Source organism: Cuculus canorus, chromosome 2, assembly GCF_017976375.1.
Source record: "Cuculus canorus isolate bCucCan1 chromosome 2, bCucCan1.pri, whole genome shotgun sequence".
Taxonomy (NCBI): domain Eukaryota; kingdom Metazoa; phylum Chordata; class Aves; order Cuculiformes; family Cuculidae; genus Cuculus; species Cuculus canorus.
The window spans coordinates 96410635-96430883 of record NC_071402.1 but is presented as its reverse complement, the minus strand read 5'-3'; the positions used below and the strand labels follow the sequence as shown (position 1 = coordinate 96430883).

Genomic DNA, 20249 nt, shown 5'->3' with positions numbered 1-20249 from the left:
AATATTAGAAGACGCTAATGTACATTGTTGATTATAATTCTAGTCACTGGTTATAAACCTCATGAAATGAATCACCTCATTTATAATGCATACCATGGGACAGCACCTAATTTGGTGACAAGCACAGAGTCTAGCAAAAATTCAATAGAAATATCTGCTTAAATGGCTGTGTTGTCATCTAATTACATATATTTTCTAAAGCTTTGTTATTTAATACATCTGTTGTTATTATTAAATTTAATTTCACACCTTCAAAGTAGTCTGGTAAATAAATGCCCTTTTCTCTGAGATGCAAGGTTAGTGTTTGTTTTAAATTGTGACTGGTTTTGTGAGAAAGATAAGAAAATCAACATATGCTGTTATCATTCCTCATTTTGAAAACAACGAAGTGAGGGCTATCCTTGGAAAGTAATTGATATTCCTGTACAGGTTGAAACTGATATACAGACAGATAAGCAAAATCCTTCTAGTCTTTGCTCTAGCTGCAAAAAGCCATGCCAATGGTTGTCTTATGGCCTCCAGTTTCAGAACAGAACTTTGACCTTTTGGACCATTCTCCTGGTTTACTCTGACCTTTTCATGTGCATTGGACCTATGGAAATTTTAGCCACATAAGTAACATCTCTTTAATAATTTTATATCCTACCTAAATGATCTAAACGATCTTAAGAATAGGTGTATAAATAAGGTCTCTATTGAATGTAATTATTTTGCACTAAAAATGTCATCTAAACCTCGGATAACATGCAGCCAAGAAGTACACTAAAATTGCGTTGTTTATCTAGCTGAGCTTGTTAACAGTTGCACAGTCTGATGGAAGAACTTGTAGTGAAATCTGGCCTTCACAGATAACTATGGCTAATCAGAAAACATAAGGAATACTTCAGGATCTTTAGGAGGTCATATAGTGGTGGTTATTGTCTGAAGTAAAAGCTGAAAAAATACAGTTCTGTTAAAAATTCCATTCCTAGACTTCTGGAAACTATTTTTGGTCTATAATATGACCATATTGGGTATAAAATTCCAGCATCTGTGGCCTGGTATAAAATGGCATATTTTTAATAATTTGTTTCTGTGTAGTTTTAGTTATGATTAATGGTGGTAGCATGAATGTGCAGTAGCCACTACTGTTCTGGCTGCAGCTCCAGGACTATATGTGACTATGGTGGAGTAAGCACAGCATTTATTCCCTGTCTCTATCAGCAGAGTGTTTTCTCTGTTCCAGTTTGGTTTATCTGTGGAAATTCATTGCAGATATAATGATTATACTGGTGTTACCCAGCACGTATTCTGAAGATAATGGGTTTGTTGATGTATAACAAACCAGTTGTTTGACTTGCTGCAAGATGGGGAGAATGCTTTTCCTAAACGGATGAATAAATCTTGAGACTCAAACAGTGATCGCTAGGACTTGTTAAGGTGGGGGAATCTTTTATTACTGTTCTTGCAGAGTCACTCATTGAGTGACATTTGTGCATGATCTTGGAAGCTGCAAGTGTTTTGTTTTCTAATTGAATAAATATGTCTATTCTTTGAGCTCCTTAGACATGTAGATGAAACCGTTTTTTTAAAACAAAACTTCAATTAGATTTTTCATTTAATTGGTTGCTTATCTTCTGCACTGTTCTGGAATGCTCTCCCAAAGCCCTGAAATCTTGCTTATGCTGCAGTTACAGACAGGTGCAGTGCCCCAAAAGTAGGGGAAGAAAGGGACCCCTCTTCAGGGGAGATGGTGGACACAACTGTGCTTCAAATACATTTCTGCCCAAAAGGAAAGAGAAGGGTGATAGCTGCTGGAGAATCTCCCACGTGGAGGATAGAGGCGCCCATCTACCATACTGACCTGAAGTCTTGGAGTTTGCTGCTTACCAGGTACTTAGATCCTGTATATTGCAGAGGGTCTGCTGAAGTTTGTCAGTCTTTTAAACTGTCATCTCCTGCTGCTCATCCATCTGAGCACCAGTGATACTTCCAGGGAGATGCCTAGAATGGCCCCAAGGCTCTGGGATTAGAGTGGTGGGTGTGGAGCTCCGTGTGTTTTTACCTGTGAATGCAAAAGACTTGGAGAGGAGTTGATAGATCCTGAGTCAACATCTGGCTCACAGCAGCTAGAGTCTTTGAGAGGGATTTGGCTTTTGCAGATGTGAAAACCTATGAGGGTTGAAGACTGCTGGAAAAGGATGAGATCCACCCAATTAAGTGAGGCAAGAGCATATCAGCCAACAGGCTGGAAAACTTGGTGAAGAAAGCTGTAAACAGTGAGGAAATGGTGGATGGGGCTGAGAAGCAAGTGGTGCAGGGTGACAGTTACAAGAGTGATCTTGGGAACAGATACACAGGTTGAAAAGAGGAACTGGAACTGTGTGTGGTCACACAACTGCAATACTCTTGGAATGACTTCAGTGGTGGGACAGCTTGGATGATGAGTGCAGCAATGAAGGGGATACAGGTTCTTCAGAAAAGATGGGAAGACAAAAGAAGGGAGAAGTTTCCCCCCAAGTGAAAGGACAGTTTTAATATATGAAGCTTTGTGGGATGGAGGACAGGCAAATTGAGGGCTTGTGGGTTGTAAGGGAGTAGGCCAGTATGGGGCGTATCATGATGGGAGTTTGTCTGATGATGAGGAAGCACAGAAAATCTTTAGACAACTTGAGGAATTCTCTGGCTCGCAGGCTGAACCTCTGAAGTCTGCTGGAAGAGTCATGGCTTAACCCCAGCCAGCAATTAAGGCACCACACAGCCACTCACTTGCTTAGTAGGAAAAGGCTAAACAAGGAAATTTTTTGCCTGTGGCTGCGTAGGGGGTGAATTGTCGCCATGGCACACAGGTAAACCTGAGGTACTTGTTCTTGTGCTTCAGTCTTCACTAATGAGAACTCACAGATATCAGTGCTTAATGAAAAGGCTAAAGAAGGACAAGAGGTCCCTTGAGGGGATAAGGATCAAGTCAGGAATTACTTGAGATAATTTGACCCATGTAAGTCAATGGGACCAAGTGGGCTGTATCCAAGGGTGCTGAAACCTGGTTTGTGTCCATACAAAGCTATTTTCTGTCACCTTTGTATGGTCATGGAGGTTGGGGAAGAGCCCCAATGACTGGAGAATGGTACAGCATTTGCCTATCTTCAGAAAAGTTTAAAAGGGTAATACAGGCAACTGCAGGATCATCAGCCTCTTTGCTTTGTAGGAAAAGTATGGACAGTCCTCTCAGATAACATTGCTGTATAGATGTTGGAGTTGGTAGTTTGGAACTGTCAGTATGGACTGGCTCTGAGGAAAATCTCTTTCCCTGTGAGAACAGTCAGGAAGTGGAATGGGCTGCTTGGAAAGGATATGGAGCCTCCATCCCTGAAAGCTTTCAAGACTGAACTGGATAAAGTGCTGAGTAAGCTGGTCTGACTGTAGCTGACCTTCTGGGCAGGTGGATGGACTAGTGCCTTCCTGATGTCCCTTCCCACCTGAGTGAGTCTGATTCAATGATTCTATAATGTACAAGACGTCAAAGGTGGGCAGATGAATCCTGTTGTTGTGCTGTTTGTATATATGGCATGGCAGAGAGAATAAACAGAGCCAGAGCTGTTACTTTAATTACATGAAGATGCAAGCCTGGTGGTCTGCATCCATAGTGCTGTTTACGTTGGGGAGTTACTCAAGTGCTGTTAGGGGGGAAAAAAAAACTACAGATGATGAGAAGCTGGGAAACACAAGTCTTGCTGCAGGGTCTTTAATACTTTTCTCTGTGTGATTTTTTTTTTTTTTTTTTTTGTTCCTTTCCTAGTGCTTGAATTTTGTCATTTAAGGGCCATGACCCATAGTTTGTTAGGGATATAATTGCAAATACAAAGACAGTAGATAAATCTATATGGGAATTTTAAATGGAGCGAATGGCTTTAATGAACATATGACATGTCCATTTGTCAGAGTTGGGAAGGAGGAAGACAAATCACAGATTTGTAACTTGGAAATTAATGCAATCATGCAAAAATTCTGTTATGTGGACTCCAAGGATCTATCTACAGTTGAATTTTTATACTGTGATTGGCATTACACAGATGGGAAAAGGAGATGATATGATGAGAGAAGTGTCACGGCATGAAAGCATAGAAAAGTGTGCTAGTGGGTTTTCTGGTTTTGTGCTTTTCACAAATGGTGCCATTCATAGGTTATCTGCATGGAGGATTTACTTGACATTGCAGAAAATATTTTTCTGCATTCGGTGTAGGAACATTCTTTGTAATTATTCTAGCTGATAGATAGCAGTTTTGGACATAAGTGTTGATAATTTAATTGTTTACCTGGTATGAATCTTGCACAAGAAACTCAAGTGAAGACAGCTTGAACTGCAAACACTGTCACTCTAGTCTCTTAGATGGGAGAGATGCTTTTTAGGAAGTATAAATGTGGAGATTACAAAGCAGATTTCAGACTGCACTCCTCAGTGTGCACACACACACACAAAATTCCTTTTAAGTTAGGATTTATAAAATATCTGAAGTTCAGTCCTTACACTGACTCTGTGGAATGAAGCTGTTTGCCAAGTTACTTGAGGAGGGAGCCTCTCTTTTCTTCTCCTGGAAAGATAGGTGCACTGGAGTTAGGTTCTGCACGTAGGAACTTAAATATGTGATGCAGCAGGGAACAATGTGAATTTGGAATTCGTTGCAGCCTTTATGTTCCTCTGTTAGCCTCGATACTGTCAGTATCTGCAGTCTGTTTTCAAATCACCTGCTCTTGCCCAGAACCTGTGACTCCAGAAGTCCTTTCAGATGGTAAAGAGCAGCTAATCACTTCCCACTACTTGCGAGGAACAAATATGCTGCCTTTGGACTATTTAGTTGATCTATTTTCTTAACAATAATAAAAGTATAGCAGACTCACATGGTTACGCTGTGGAATGGAGGGAAGTGTTTTTATACTGTGGGATTAGATGGCTGCAGCTCTGACAAAACTCGCCCATCATGTCTCAAAGAGCGAACACCTTTTGTGGAGTGGTGTCAGTGCGATAGCTGGAAGAGATCCCAGTGTTGCCTAAAAAGGGAGCTCTTTCTGAAAGAAGATGTGTTTACAGGCAGAGGGAACTTTCTGGAATAAGAAATTGGTTCCAGATTGTTTCAAGGAATGGATAAAGAAAGCTCATGCAAGTCCTTATTTTGACTTGGTATCAGCACACTAGCGTTGAGTTTCTTGGTAGCTTCAATTATCATTACTCCTGAGGATCCTTAAGATGCATAGACCTAAGACACCACACTAAGATAACCTATGTTAGGCCTTTTAGAGAGGTGGAGTGGAAGCTATAGAAGAAGTGACTAGTTTGTGGTAGTGTGACATCTGTGGTCAAAAAGGAAAAACTCGGACTCCTAGTTGCTATCTTAACTGTCATTTTTCTCTGAGGAAAAAAATCTTGACTGTTATCCTATTTACTTAATACTCTGTTGGCAGGAATGTTCTTTTGTAGCCATGTGGATGCTTTTCTGGTGTTAAAATAGACTTGGTGACATTGTATGTTTGGATGTGTCAGTAGATTTCTTCATTCACGACTGAGCTGCAATGAAGCATTTTCCATATTGGAACGTGAAGTTAGTAACACAGTTGTTGCTACGATCCCAGGCTGCATCATCAGCACTTGAAGTGTCTTGTGATGATTGTCACAAGGCTACAAGACCAGCCTCGTTAACACAAGACCAATAGTGTACGCCTTTTAAATTGCCTTTTAAGTTACGATATCAAAAGATTTTATTGTTCCGTGCCACTTTGTCATTACAGAGGTATTAACTCAGCGGTGGGGGGTGTAAGTGCTGATAGCATCTGAATAAATAACACTTAGCTTTCTGCTTGCAGTGTTTGGAAGAATGTTCTATTCAGCTCCGGAGTCCCTTTGTTTCTCACTGCCTCACTCTCTCCGTCTGCGTCTACTAGTTTAGACAGGGGTGTAGGGGGTGAGGAGAAGCAAAGGTAATTATCTCTGCTAATAGTCTGTCTGCTCGTGCTTTATTGAAATGCAGCCTGGCTCTCCTGTATCACTGGTTTATTCCCAAAGAGAAGTTCCAGTTGTCTACAAAGCCAACACCTTTGGACAGGCACCATCTGGCCAACTGCTGATTAACTCCCATGTTCCTGACTAATTCTACTAGTAAAGAGACCAGCCTCAAAGAAAGGAAACTAGAAGGATGCTGCCAGAGGCCCCGGGACCTCTCTTCCCTAAAGAAATATGAATTCCATGCAGCTGCCCTAGAGGTTGCCATGTAAAAATAATTAAAAGGGTACTGAGGAAAACCAGCTAATTAAAAAGACTATACATGGAGGCTTCTGATTCTTTAGGCCTGGACAGGGTTTTCCTGTGGGGAAGGCAGAAGTCAGTTGTGTTATTATGCTGCCATTTCAGTTGCCCTGTTTTGAACCTGTGTGAATGATCCTTTGAATCAAAGTACAAGTCCAGGCAGCTGTGGTTCCCTACGCACCCTCAAACCTGAGGGATTTGCTGCCTGGCCATGCTGGCCTGATGCCTGATGATGGGCTTGCTCTCCTTCTACAGCAATGGAGGGTGGACTCCATCAACCAGTTTGTAACAGATTAATTTTTTAATTTTTTTTTTACTGAAAAGATTCTGCGAGGACAGAGCAGGTTATCCAAGGTGTGCAGGTTTGAAACGCATTGTCTCATTGGTGCCATGTGTTTGAATGGAAACATAAAAGAAAGCGAACAAAAAACTTTAACACAAATAATACCCGATAAGGTAATCTGAAATGGTTTCTGGCTGGAAGAAGTATGTTCACTGGTAGGATATTTTGTCAGAGAACTGTCCGCAGGGAGTTTCCATTTCTGTTGGAAACTCGTTCATATAAAATAAAAGAAGAATTGGCTCTGCTGTATGCTCTGTTTGTCACTATATGGATTTAACTGCATTTTGAAATTGAAGGATTGGGTAAAGAAAGTTCATGCCTTCAGGAAGGCAGCAGAGGGTACTTGTAAACTCAAAAGTGACAGTATAGTGTCTCTGAAAATATTCTTTCCAGAAAATCTTATGAAAATTAGGACTTAGATGAAATAGAAGAAATCACAAATTGTTTTTTTACAGGAAGATCTTTACAATTAATATGAAAAATAGCATAAGTAACTGCTACATCATCACTGCTTTGATTTGATTTTAAAAAAGAAGATTTTTTCCGTTATCTGTCACTCGGTAGTTTCATTGCTAGGCACTGTGGTCCAAAAATGTTTTCTTTTTTTCGAAGTCTCTTATAAAAATTTAAAATGGATCTTTCAAAAACTGAGAGAAAAACATGTATTCTTTGATTTCTACTCCAATGTTCAAGTTATTTTGGAGATTAGGATAAAACATAAAATTAATCAGAAGTCTTGCCTGTCAGCTTATTATGATTACGCCGTAACACAGTGTATGGCTACAGTTAAGTCTTCCTGTTATTCTGTCTTAAACGTAGGACTGTGTAGAATTTGTTCTTACCTGCTCGTACTTGGAAATTTGTTCTGAACAAGGACAAAAAAATTAAAATGTAACAGACTTAGGTGCCTTCTTTTCTTCCCGCTTTCCTTCCCTTTTTTTTCCAGAGGGACTTCTCGTTTTTTGCCAAGCAAAACACACAGCAGAATTTCTGGCTCTGTTTCTCCTGCTGGGGATTGAATGGTACAACTCATAATCACTGACATTGTGCACAGATGCTCAGAGAGATGATAGAAATGGAAAACTGACCATAAAGCAGCTGCATTTTGGTGTGATTCCCCTAATGTAGGGTACTCAGAATTTGTATATTTTCAGTAATTAAACCAGGGAGTATTACAAAGAGAAGGCAATGCCTGAAATGGCTATCAGTAAGCTATTTTCAAAAGGGTGTGGGTATGTAAAATGTTCTAGTCTGCAGGTTTGATTATTCTTTCTCTTATCTGTGGAACCACATTTATCTTTGGCAAAAAAAAAAAAATTGCCAAATAAAGGCTGATAGAATTGTCTTCCTCTTTAGCCTATGCTCTTTATAACTTCAATTTTACCATGTTTTACAATTTTGTTTGAGCACAAGTGTCGTCTAGCAATGTGCAATTGAGATAAACTTCCATTTGAAGTCACTAGGAGTTCAGTCTGTGGAAGACCATATGGGATCAAAGAACAAACTGGAATAATCTCAGCTGATATTTGGTGTTAAGCAGTTCTAATGTTCAGTGTATACTAGGAACTTTCTTAGCAAATATACACAGATGAGCAAACTACGATTAGTCAGCATAGCCAGAACATTCAACTAAACAAAGTACAGTTTTACTCCACTTTTTTTTTCTTCCAAGGATCTATGCCAGTATATTGTCACATAATTCTCAGAGTATTGCTGGAGCATCATTATGTGACATGGGGAGCAAGGAGAATTGGACAAGTGTTCTGCAGAGAATGTGATGAAAAGCTTTTATTGAAAAGATGATTTCACGAGAGAAAAATGATAATATCAACTCGGGTAAGGATTTTATATGCTTGTTTATTTTAACATTTGAGGCAATAATTAGAACCTGGAAATCTTGCTCTAAAAGAAGCTGAGGCTTATTAAAAGAGTGTGTGTGCATGTCTATACACAAACTTGTAGACACGAATATATCCTGCTGTCTCTGTCGGCAAGGTTAGCTGTGTTCACCTGTGCAGTATTGTTTTGAAGGACTCTAACTGAATAGCTAATGAGCACTAGAGAAAGATGACTGCTTTCTTGTTTCTTTTTATATGGCCATGCTTATGTTTTGCCTACGAAACTTTTCAGACAAGTTTTTTTTAATTTTCAAATCTGGACTAGCATCTTCCTAGACATAAGGAAGAATTTCCTCACCATGAGAGTGGTGAGGCAGTGGAACAGGTTGCCCGGGGAAGTTGTGGCTGCCCCATCCCTGGAGGTGTTCAAGGCCAGCTTGGATCCCCCTGCCGATGGCAGAGGGATTGGAACTAGATGATCTTTAAGGTCTCTTCCAACCAAAACTATTCTAAGATTCTATGATCTCGGAAAGATAGTATTTCAACAACAGTAAGTGCAGGATGTTTAATTCTTTCCTCTGAAAGCACGTTTCAAACCAGCCTTGTCAGAGTAGTTGCAATGTATACTAGTACGTGTCTAGATAATCTACTATTTGCTGCCACAGAAATATTATACTGAGTGACTGTGTAACCAGAACCAGGCCTGGCAAGGTTATATGTAACTGTATGGAAGGGTGTCTGTCATTGATTTGTTACATTGAAGGTGATGGGTGACTCTGCTTTAAATTCTTGCCTGATGCTTTCCAGTATTAAGGGCTGATCCTGAAAAATCGGAGTATTCAGACACAGAGTTAAGATTTCAAGGTCCTCATTCTGTTCGTTCTTCGATTTGTACTAGAGATCAAAGTATCTAATGATGGGTAATCTTGAAAATTTGGGTAGGTTGCAGTCTCTCTCTAACATGTAAAGCTTGAAACTTCTTAGTTAATTCATTTAATTGCTGCATTGCTAATGGAATGGGACATCAGTGGCCACTTGTCCATTCCTCAATCCCATGTTTTATCAGATGCTTGGACCCACCCAACGTTCTCCTATCAGACCAGCGAATCACAAGCATCGTGTGGCCAGCTCTTAAAGTGAAGTCCTCAATGTTGCTAGTAGTGTAGAGTCTGCATTACTTCTGGTGAAGGGTTAAACCGCAAGATAAGACCCAAGCATTTAAGACCCAAAATGCCACTTTCATCTAGTTTCTGAGACAAAGAAAACATTCTGTTAACTCCAACCAAGTCAAACACAAATGCTCTTAACTCTAGCCAGTTTTCATAATCTCAGTTTCAGTGTAAAGGCCAGGTTGCCAGGGTCTGATCCAAAAAGATAAATGAAACACACATGGGATGTCTTAGGCCAACAGGTGTTGCAGCTGCTTTTATAACACAAAGCTGAAGAAAACAAAATGCCTCAAACACTTGTATCTGAAGAGATTTTTCTGCCATGAAATTCTGTTTCCAATCTTCGAATAGCCTGCTTTGGAAGGCATCACAAAGCATTACAGAACGTCTTTGAGTGACAATTACTAGAGAAGTTACTGCCCTCATAATGTAATTTTCCAGTGTCAGTATATAATTAAGCAGGGTGAATAAAGAAGAGTCCCTATTGTGAAATACTGAGAAGCTGCTGTGCCCCTCCCAGTCCAATGCTGCTGAATAAATCAAATTTAGCTTCTAGTTGTGCAACTTCTAGCTTTCTGAGCTTTGAAGCCTGTACTGAGTGTGCTGCCCAACTGGTCCAGCTGACTTCTGCATTTAATCTTCAAGGATCTTTTGGAAACAATATCTATATGTTTAAAAATTCTTTTTGGGGATTTTTTTGCCAAAAGGCCATATTTTGTCAAATCTGGACACTGTACTTGTTAAACATGTTACATTCACAGAATCAAAACCCGTAAAATTTTCAGCAATAGCAGCAGCACAAGCTACTGAAAGTTCCATTTTCCACCACTCGTATCTCAAACCCAATGTCCTCTTTGTTGGGGGATGTCAGAGTCTTTGTTGCATCAAGTCCTCTTATATGATTGAGATTTTCAGCGTTTAGCTAGTTAAGCCTCTTAAAAACCATCAAGCAGCTATCAGATGTTATTGTAAAAGACTACTTCTATACTGTGGAATCAGTATGAAAATGAAGGCTTCAGTTTGGCTCCACCTTCCAGTTGCTATTGAGCTGTGCCAATATTGAACTGTGAGCTGTGCTGTAAAACTTTGTTCCATTGCTTTTTCTTCTGAGAGGTCAAGTTTACCTAATGCTCACGGATTTATTTAAGTGTCCTTAAGAACGCTCTTTGTTGTCTGTATTTATGATGGCTTGTATAACCAGTCTCTTGGTAGATACAGGCATTTGCTAATTACAGATCTTAGCAGCAATTTTAGTAATAGTGTTTCAGGATGGGAAGGTGATATTTGGAGATAATCTATTTTGCTAAATTGTTAAGCATGTCAAATACTTCTTTGTAGGAGACAAAAATGTCGCTATAATTGTAATTCCTGTTCTCTACATGAAATGAGTTCATTGGAGCAAAAAAATGAGTTCAAGCTACAGATAACTGAATGTGCTGTGGAAAAGGAACGTCCCAGAAGAGTGCACCTTAAACAGGAGATTCCTTTGCAATTGGATAGTCAGAGGATGCCTGAGAGTGCTGCTTTGGCAGTTGCAGGTTCTTAATGCCTCTGAAGACTAGCTCACAAATGGTAGATGAAGAGCTTATTTATCAGTCAACAGTGGTCCATTGTATTCATGCTCTTCTGCAAAGGGAAATCTGAATGATTGAATAACCACAGAACTCTGCTTTACAAAGCTGTGTGAACAACATTTTTTAACCTCTGTGTTAGATGTGGCAGTGATGATGGTGGCCTAGGCAACGGTCCTAAACTATTTTACAAACAAGAACCAATTCAGCCATTGGTAGACCACCAGATGGACTGACAGTCTGAGCTCTCAGGACTTTTAGTTTTACAGTGCCTGTGAGTGGAGTTCTGTTGCAACAGGGCTGTTGTCAGCCCTTCAAGCTACCTAGTTTTAAGTTTGCTTGGATGTAAACATCTTGTGCTGTGATGTAGAGCCACCTGGAGATGTGGCAGTCCTGTGACTTCAGCTGTTTAAAAGTTTGTGAAGGCTCATCTGAAAGGGCACTTTTCTGGTCAGCAGAGAATTACTTAGAATCTTACTATTCAGCTACCTATGTATGTCCCCCTCCCACTAACTGAAATATTATTTTTAGGATGAGATGAATCACTGTCTGGAGATGCTCCTCTCTGTTGAGGCAGCCTAGATGTCTAGTTTAGATTAGATGCTTGACTTTTAGACAACTGAAGATACTGACATGAATGAAACCCTCTGGAGTATTTCCTCTTTTTGCTTGGAGAGTATATCCACGTGCCACAGGGGATCTTGTTGCTGCAGGGTTGTGATAAATAAGAAATGAGGGACTGATCTGAGGTGGAAAATAATCCTTCATATATAACCCTTTCTTCTGGAGCAGTCTTCCATTTTTAGTTTCCAAACCTTTGCCTTTGTGTTGGGGGGGGATCATATTCTTTCAACTTGCATAGCTACAGAGATACTGCAAACAGATTTTATGGTATCCTCTGTGTAGCATGCCTGATAGAATTAGTCTTTTGAGGCAAGATCTCCACTTTTTGTGTAATGCTTCCTTTTTCTCCTAAATGTTTTAAAAAGTTATGCAATGTGTTAAGATTTAGAAGAAGCCTCTGTGCACTTAGAGCTAGCAGGAATATATGCCAGAGAACTGCCTTATGTGAGCAGAGCACCATTGTAATCTACAAATAGGCACAATATACTTTGATCCTGCTCCTAAAACTAAGTTTCCTGAGTTTAAGTAACTTGCATTGGCAGGATATATGCCCTTGTTGAGCACGAAGAGCTCTTACACATCTCCATCAGCTCTGTTTGCTGGTAAGTTTGAGGTCAGCTTGATCTTTTGTAAATAGTAGGATTTGCCTTATGATTAATAGGGCATAATAAAAAAATAAATGTAAAGGATTGCATCGATTCCTTGGGGGAGGAGCATAATTAGAGCAGAATTTAACTTATCTCAGTTATTTGAAAAATCAGTTTTCCATCTAGAATATTTGAGTTTAAAAATAAAATGCACACTGATCAAACATCAACAAATACGAGAAGCCCTGCAAATGCAGTCCACAAGGTTGCTTTGGCCAGGTGCAACTTTTGACGCTTCTTTTTTGCTACAGAAAGTTCAGTATGCAATCTTTCTTTTATATATGTTTGTGAACACCTCTAGGCTTGAGTGTGCTTTGGTGTGTTTGCTATTTGTGTATCTGTAGTCTACTGTACTGATTCAAATCAGTGTGTTGTATTCAGTGTTTTGAAGAAATATGTAACTGTGATGTCAGGGAAAACTATAAAACTGTCTTGCACTTTCATAACTGGAGTATACTTAGACCACTAGAATTAATCATGTAATTCGCAGCATGCATATTAAAATACATGTGTATATATGCCTATATACGAAATAGTTGTATATCTTAATGTTTTGTCCCACCAGCCTCAGATGAGGTAGTCTGAGAACTGAGATTAATTTCTAATTCATGAGTGGTCATAGAACGAATTCTGTGTACTCCAGAACATACTTACAGGGACAACTGCCTCAGCAAAACTGTTGGAATTTCTTTAGTGCTTTTTTCTCTAGTTATAAAACAAAACACATACACCCCCAGAAGAAAAAAAACAAATGAAAGGAAAAAACCAAAACCCACCGAAAAAGTGCAACCAAACACCAAAACCCCTTACCAGGAATACTTCCCAATGGTATTGCAACTTGAAAGCAGAATCTGAAAAAGAAGAGTGGTCTTCTGGCTGTAGTACTGTTCACTGAAGTCCTGGCTCCCCATCATGGGGAGAGGAGTGCTGGAACCTTGTGGAAGTTGGGAGTTCTGCTTTTGTTATAAACGTTGAAATCCTCAAGGTTAAGTATTTTACCTTACAGAGTCAAGAAGAGAAATACTAGGTCCGCTCTTTTCTCTTACTGACCTTTCAGAAACTTGGAGGCTGGACTTGAAGTTGTTGGAGAGTCTGGATAGTGTTTGTATGTGTGAAAGAGAAAATAGTTGGCTGAAGGGCTGAGTTCCAGTGGGAAGCTGCACAATGGGGAACGAACCTCCATGTTGTTTTTGCAGATTTTCTCATACTTTAGGACCACCCCGCATATTTTTTAGCATGTGTAATAGAGCAGCCGATACCTTCTCTCTGTCCGATTCTTTTAGAGGTTTTGTCTTGGGTGTCAAATTAACGGTTGCAAGGTCTAAAAAGAAATAAGCTGAATAATTTAAATATAACCTTAAAATGGCACTGGCATCATGGACTTTTAAACTGGAACTGCAATCCTGAATGATTTTTGAGAAACTACTGGGTATTTCTGCTGAACTTCTTTGGATTTATGCACAGGTGGATCAATGAAAGAGTTTGGTTGTTAGTTTTGCTTGGGGGTTTTGGTTTTTTTTGTTGATTGATTTGTTATTATTATTTTTATTCCCCTTTTCTTACAGGTCTCTTTGAATAAAGATTTCTGCTCTGCCCACAACCCAACGAGCTGCTCTTGAGAAGTTTACTGATGTCTGAAGCTTGCCAGAGGAGGTGATTTCTAGCAGAATTTAACACTTAAGACCTTTTAAAATGACACATTGAATACCAGGCTTGTGATGATATGTGCTAAACATTATCTGTGAATTCTTAGGAACTTGGGAACCTGAATTTCCTTGTGCAGCAACAATGCCCATGGGCCACCTACTGAAAGGAAGGGAGTGTGTGTGTGACAGAGTGCTAAAAATTTGTTTGCCCTGATTTTTTTTGTTTTATGTCAACCCAGGGTAATGCGATGTTGTGTAAAGGTCTAAGCTAACTTTAGAAAACAGAGCTTGAACTTTGCAAGCAGTAGAGCTGCATTAATATAGTGTTGTATCCGGGCTAATTAGCCGAGCTAAGAACAGGCTGCTCATAATGTCACCATTGTGCCAGTTCCTCAGTGGCACTTCAAGCCACCTGTTGAGAGAGGGACCATGGCTGCCAAGTGATGTCAAGCTGTGGGACTGCACCAGATGAGAAGGCACAGGAGCTCTTTACACCTAAATCACTGTTAGACAGCAGGTCTTGAGCTGTGGAGTACCTCTGCAGCCTCTATCCTACTTTCAATCCTGATGTGATAAAAGCAGCAGTATCAAAGATCTGTTTGATCATCCAGCCATGCACTTGGGAGATGAGATCAACAGCATTGCAACTTGTTGCGTATTCCTGAGGAGTGAGTGCTGAGCACATGAGCTCGTGGAAGCCCACTGTGTGAATCTTTCTCTAGGACCTCAATTGTGGGAATAGGTCTTGGTGGCAAAGTGGGCAAAATAATGGCAAGTATCCTGGTACCATATGCTTGAAAAAACATTGGTTTCAAGGCCAGCAGGAGGCAGTGAAAACCTGTAGAACATCTTTTCATTGTTCGCTGTTGTTGTTATTGTCATTATTATAACATATTTTTTTCTCATCAATGGAAAGATAACTGAATCTTTTCCTTTTAATCAGCTTTTCATGAACTGTATTTCAGAATCTTGCTGAAACTCAATACAGGAACAAGCGTGAAGCTCGCTATAGAAACTTCTTAGATTCCAAAGACAGTTAGGCACCTTTTTTGACTGAGGTTCTGTGGCTTTAGAATAAAGCAGCCCATGCACCTGTTTTCACCATCGCTCTGGGTGCATAAGCATGGAAGTCTTACCAGTGTTTATGCAGATCCCATAGGTCTTGTATTGAGGGAGCCTTTCTGTTTAATGAAAAGTTCATCATCTTCTAAAGTGGAAAAAAAAGTGGACTTGTGTCTTCAGTTAGGATATTGTTTGCACTGGGAATGGTAAAAACAATGCTATAATTGTAGGTAATCTCTTTTTCCTTTTTTCCCCCCACCTGTTTTGTGGAAGGAAGAGGATTGGCTGCCAGTAATTGCACAGGGATAACACCTGTCCTCAAAGTTTTCATGGCAGGGGTTAAACCGATGGATTAAAGGCACAAATGATTTCTTTTAAGAAATGTAAATAATTTATTAGGGGATTGATAAATTTCAAATATATGCTAGTGGATTTGAAGAAGGGTAAGGCTATTCTCACATAAGTTGCATAGATTTTAAAGCCAGAGGAGATCGTTAGAATCCTACCTCCACTGTATGATGGAAACAATAGTGTTTTACCCAGGTGTTTTATTCAGTCAACCTGTCTCTGGAGGAAGCTAAGCATATAGTTTTGAAGACCTAGTCTTGATTTCATCTTCTATTAACAGAGAGTCATCTACATCCTTGACTAACTGAGGTGTTACATTGATTAATTTAGCAGATTAGTGATGTAGTTCCTTGATCTGTCTTATCTGGCGTAATTTAATATGACTGCTGAAGAGGGCATACTCACTGTCATCTAGTTGCTTAGCTGTGCCAGATCTGTGTTTTTTTTGCTTCCTAAGTGAAACTGAAGTAGTTTGTTGCCAGATGAATTTCTAACCAAGAAACCAAATTATTTGGTTTTCTGCTTACTCAGTTCTCCGGTTTGATTCCTCACACAAACAATAGTACTGATGCAATGGAGACAGTGGGAATGAATGGCTGTAATATGGAGGAGGAAGGTGGGACTGGCCTCTTTAATCAGCTGCACTGAGAAATGACAGATTAAATGGATTATGGAATTATGGTGTGAAACATAACAAGCAAGTAGCTAACAGCTGACACTAGACAAATTCAGATGTGCAAAAGGTACTCATGGCCAATGAAGATAAAGAATCCTTTGCTATCTGACACTTTCAGTTGGAAAAATTCATTTCAGAGGTAGAGAATTTTGTGACCCTTACAGAGCACATGGCATGTCTTTTCTGACAGTCTGCACTGAATTTAGAAATCGGAAGGACTACTAATATTCCTACAGAGAGAATAGGTGCTTAGAAATTTAAGGAGACTCTATGGAGGGGGGGAGGACAGTAGGGTTTAGAATCCTCATCCATGCTGTGAAAGTTTTACTCTGCAGAGGATCAGACTGTTGCTTCAGCAGTTCAGATTCACATGCCTCCTTAGTCAAGAAGCATTTTTCCAGGCTTGCACCTAACTTTCTTGCTTCTTTCATTGAACCTTATCCACACGACAAGCAAGACTGTCTTGGGGTTCTTGGCAGGCTGCTTCAATGCAGTCAGAGTTGAAACTATAGGAACAGAGAGATGCTTCTCTGCAGTGTTGTGGTTTTGCTATAATAGGAAACAAGGTGCATGAAAGCTGATAATTGGAAGTGGTCAGGCAAAATCTCCCTTCTTTATTTTAATCATCCATACCTTTGCTGAAGTGGAATTAAAAGAGGCTGACTTCCTTCTAAAGGACAGTTGGCAGATGACCAACACTTGATTGAAGAACTCTGAAGCCTACTTTTATCAAACCCGTTGTTTTCCAGCAGGGTCGAACTCCTATCGCTATCAAAGCTGTTAGAATTGGGCATGAGGCATGAAGGTAGTGTGACAATGGGCAGACAGTCTTCTAATGACTTGTTATACACCTGTGATTTCAAGTGCCCTACAGTCTTTTGGGAACCATATTCTATAGCTTTGTTTAAAAATCCAGCTCTATCTTAAGGCTGAAAGTTTGAACTCTGAAGATGCTATTAAAAACATCTGTAGGTTTTAAGTAAGTGTATGATTTCTCCAAGACTTCTACAAGAACAAAAGTTGCAACAGGCTCAGGTAATTAGAGCCTTCTTTTAATCTTTTGCTATGATGTCACTTTTGTAAGAATATACCTTTTATCATCAGCAGTTGCTTGGCACCTTTTCATGCAAGTCAGGGAAGATGCTACTAAGCAACTCTGAATTTTTTTTTTTTTTGTCTTTCAGAGGATGACAGATAATGCCTTGATGAAACCTGGGCACTGAGCTCGTAGGGCACTTTGCCAGCATAGCAATAGCTATTTTCATAGCTGTCTGTGTTTCTAACTTGACTCAGTGTCAATAATAGCAACTCTAGACTAGAAAGATGTGCAGATGCGTGTTTCCTGTGTTGTCTTTTTTTTTTTTTTTTTGAAGTCCCCAAAGTCAGCTTAAACCTCAAATACATTTTGATCACTCATGCTCTCATTGGGCCTGGCAGGAACTTTAATAGGTCTCTTTGAGAAATATTTGTATATTTTTGAATTGTAGTCAAAAGGGTAGCTTTCCAGTTTATTTTTTTTAAGAATTAGTACTTCCAAACACCAAAGCATGGAGAATAAGAGCCCCACAATATATATGCACAGTGATGCATGATGAAAATGGAATTAATAGCTTTAGGTGCCCTGAAAGCAAATAGTGAAGAAAGCATGTTCAGGTGTGCTGCTTGCAGGGTGTTGCTTCTGTAAGAAAGGCAAGACTAAGTTTGCATGCTGTTTGCCATCCAGGCGGGACAGGCTTGGAGAGAAAAAAATTATTTTGGGATTATTGCTGCTACTTTACTTGAGGTCATGGCAGCAGGTTGCAGCATGCTGTGATTTGGCTTGGGTTTCCTTTTCTCTCTGTCTACCTGAGAGCTGTTATTTCTGTGTTGAAATACGTATTCTAGTAGCATGTGAAAAACCTAGCTGCTTTGCAGGGATGCTTTCCAGGACATGGAAATAGCCAGTTAAATTACTAGCGTGTGGTTAAAAAAAATTGCAGAGATTGAATGGATAGCTATCAAGACCTTTAGCCTAAAAATATGCTTGCAGGTCAATGCATATCCTAAACGTAGTGGCTAAACTGGTTTTGCAAAGAGGGTTGCCAACCAGGTTGTGAATCCACCTTACTGATAGAAAGGTTGGAAGCTTATCAGCAAGATAAAACGGGCCCAGTGATGAAGCCCTATTCCCTTGGGAAGATTATGGGGCAAAGACAATCTAAATTCAGAAAACATTGCTGTTTGGAGACTGGCAAGAGAGACAGAGAAGCTCACAGGTGATCTCTGTTCCTGTGTGCAAATATTTTGCATTTTTGCCTAGGGAGCTCAACCAGGTCTGTGTCCATACATATTTGCACTGGTAGTAGGAGCTAATGCTAAGGGGTTGGGTTTGTCAGTGTCCTGACCAAGCAAACTTTTAGAATTAAAAATCAAACAAACCTTCATTTCTCCCTAAAAGCCACACACCTTAATCTCACTTAGATATGCGTGGTTTGGCCTTTGCTTGTGTTTTTTGGAGAATATTGTTATTTGGATGGTTTTGACCTTGCACGCATGTCTGGTTTATTTTCATTGTACCTCTTGAACAGTAATTTAATGTTTAAGTTTTTGGAGCTTACTTGTGAATCCTTTTAGCACTCCTCATGCTTTTTAGTCGATACGTGAGCAGAGTGAGCTTACTATTTCCCTAAGTGAATCTTGGCTGTGTAGCCCTGATATGAAGGGCTGCTCTTCCACTTTCACCTCAGTGTTTATGACAGATAAGATTAAACAAAAATTCTGTGTCAACGGTCCAACTCTGAACTTGGAAACCATCGTACTGAGAATACCCGTGCAAATATTCCTGAATTCTGGATGTCCCAGATTTTAATTTCTTCTTTCCTGTAGTTTGTGGGCTGTGTGTTTCAGATGATTCTGGAGAAGAGGGTGTAAGTTGTAACACCCATGCTCTATTTGGAGCTTGGGGAATTTGATTTGTGCTCATACCTTGTATTTCTTTGCCTTCTCATCTTCTACAGGCTGATTCCAAACAAATGGAACTACTGAGAACTGGCTGTTGCTAGCGTCTGTAGCATTTTCATTGCTAATGTCTACACTTTAATGCTGTCAAAAATGAACAAAAATTTAGAGCACTTGTAAGTGCTTAGTGTGTGTGGTATGCAAGCAACAGATCACTATGTTGCCAAAGATTTTGCTGTTATGACTTGATTTATATGCGACTGTTCAAGTTGAACAATATAGTTTGGTATGTTCTTGTTAGACTAGCTATCCAATCTCATAAGATTTTTCTTTTTTTTTAAAAAAAAAGCAAGTAATGTGAACTTGAAGCATGACTTCACTCTCCTATTTATTTTCCATTTGAAAATGCTGGTGGAAGCAGGTAGTGCAGTATTATCCTGGAAGGACCTGTATGTAATATGAAGTTAGTTTCTAATCAAACAGCAGACTTGGGACGGGTGTGCTTGCAGCAAAACTCGGCTTGCATCTTCTATGTTGTGCCAGATAGTGTCCAGTACTGTAAAAGGAGTCATATAATGAGCAGGAATAATTGGTTCTGTGTTAGTTTTTGGTACTGTGGCATAGCACTGTGCCCGGACCAGAGCTTTGTTCTTGGCAATGGGTGTGGTTTGTCTCCTGAATCAAGTGGTTGGACATCCTTGCTGAAGTTTCTCTCCATTTGCACAACTGCCACCACTAGAATGTTCTCTGCTTTCAGATTCAAATTGATTCACTTTTCTTAATTGAAAGTAATTCATATTTCGAATTGTATGTCATGTCTGTGCCTATGTAATGGAAAAGTGCTATTACAGACATGATAATTAAAAAGAGCCTACATATTAATGGAAAACAGAAACTGTCCATTAAGGAAGGTAATTAAAACCCTTTGGAAAGTATTGATATGTATTAAATATTTATTTTTAAGAGATCCAAGATAATTTTTCTTCTCTAAAAATAAATAAATAACTAATTCATAAATGGTCAGATTATTTTTAGTATGAGAAATATATGGGCAAGAACTTCTTTCCTTGCGGAATTTCTGGCCAGGTTTCTTTATTCCATACAAAAATTG

The 20249-nt window shown here is 39.5% G+C and overlaps 1 long non-coding RNA gene across 3 annotated transcripts in view; it reads left to right on the top strand.

Moving 5' to 3' along the window:
• LOC128851344 (uncharacterized) overlaps positions 1-20249 on the top strand; it is a 108780-nt gene that overhangs the window by 20538 nt on the left and 67993 nt on the right. For 2 of the 3 annotated variants that reach the window (XR_008448698.1, XR_008448700.1), the window contains exons 2-3: positions 8293-8456; positions 14035-14122. This is a non-coding gene — a long non-coding RNA (uncharacterized LOC128851344). The remainder of the gene's footprint in view (positions 1-8292; positions 8457-14034; positions 14123-20249) is intronic. The other variant, XR_008448699.1, reaches the window with a different exon arrangement.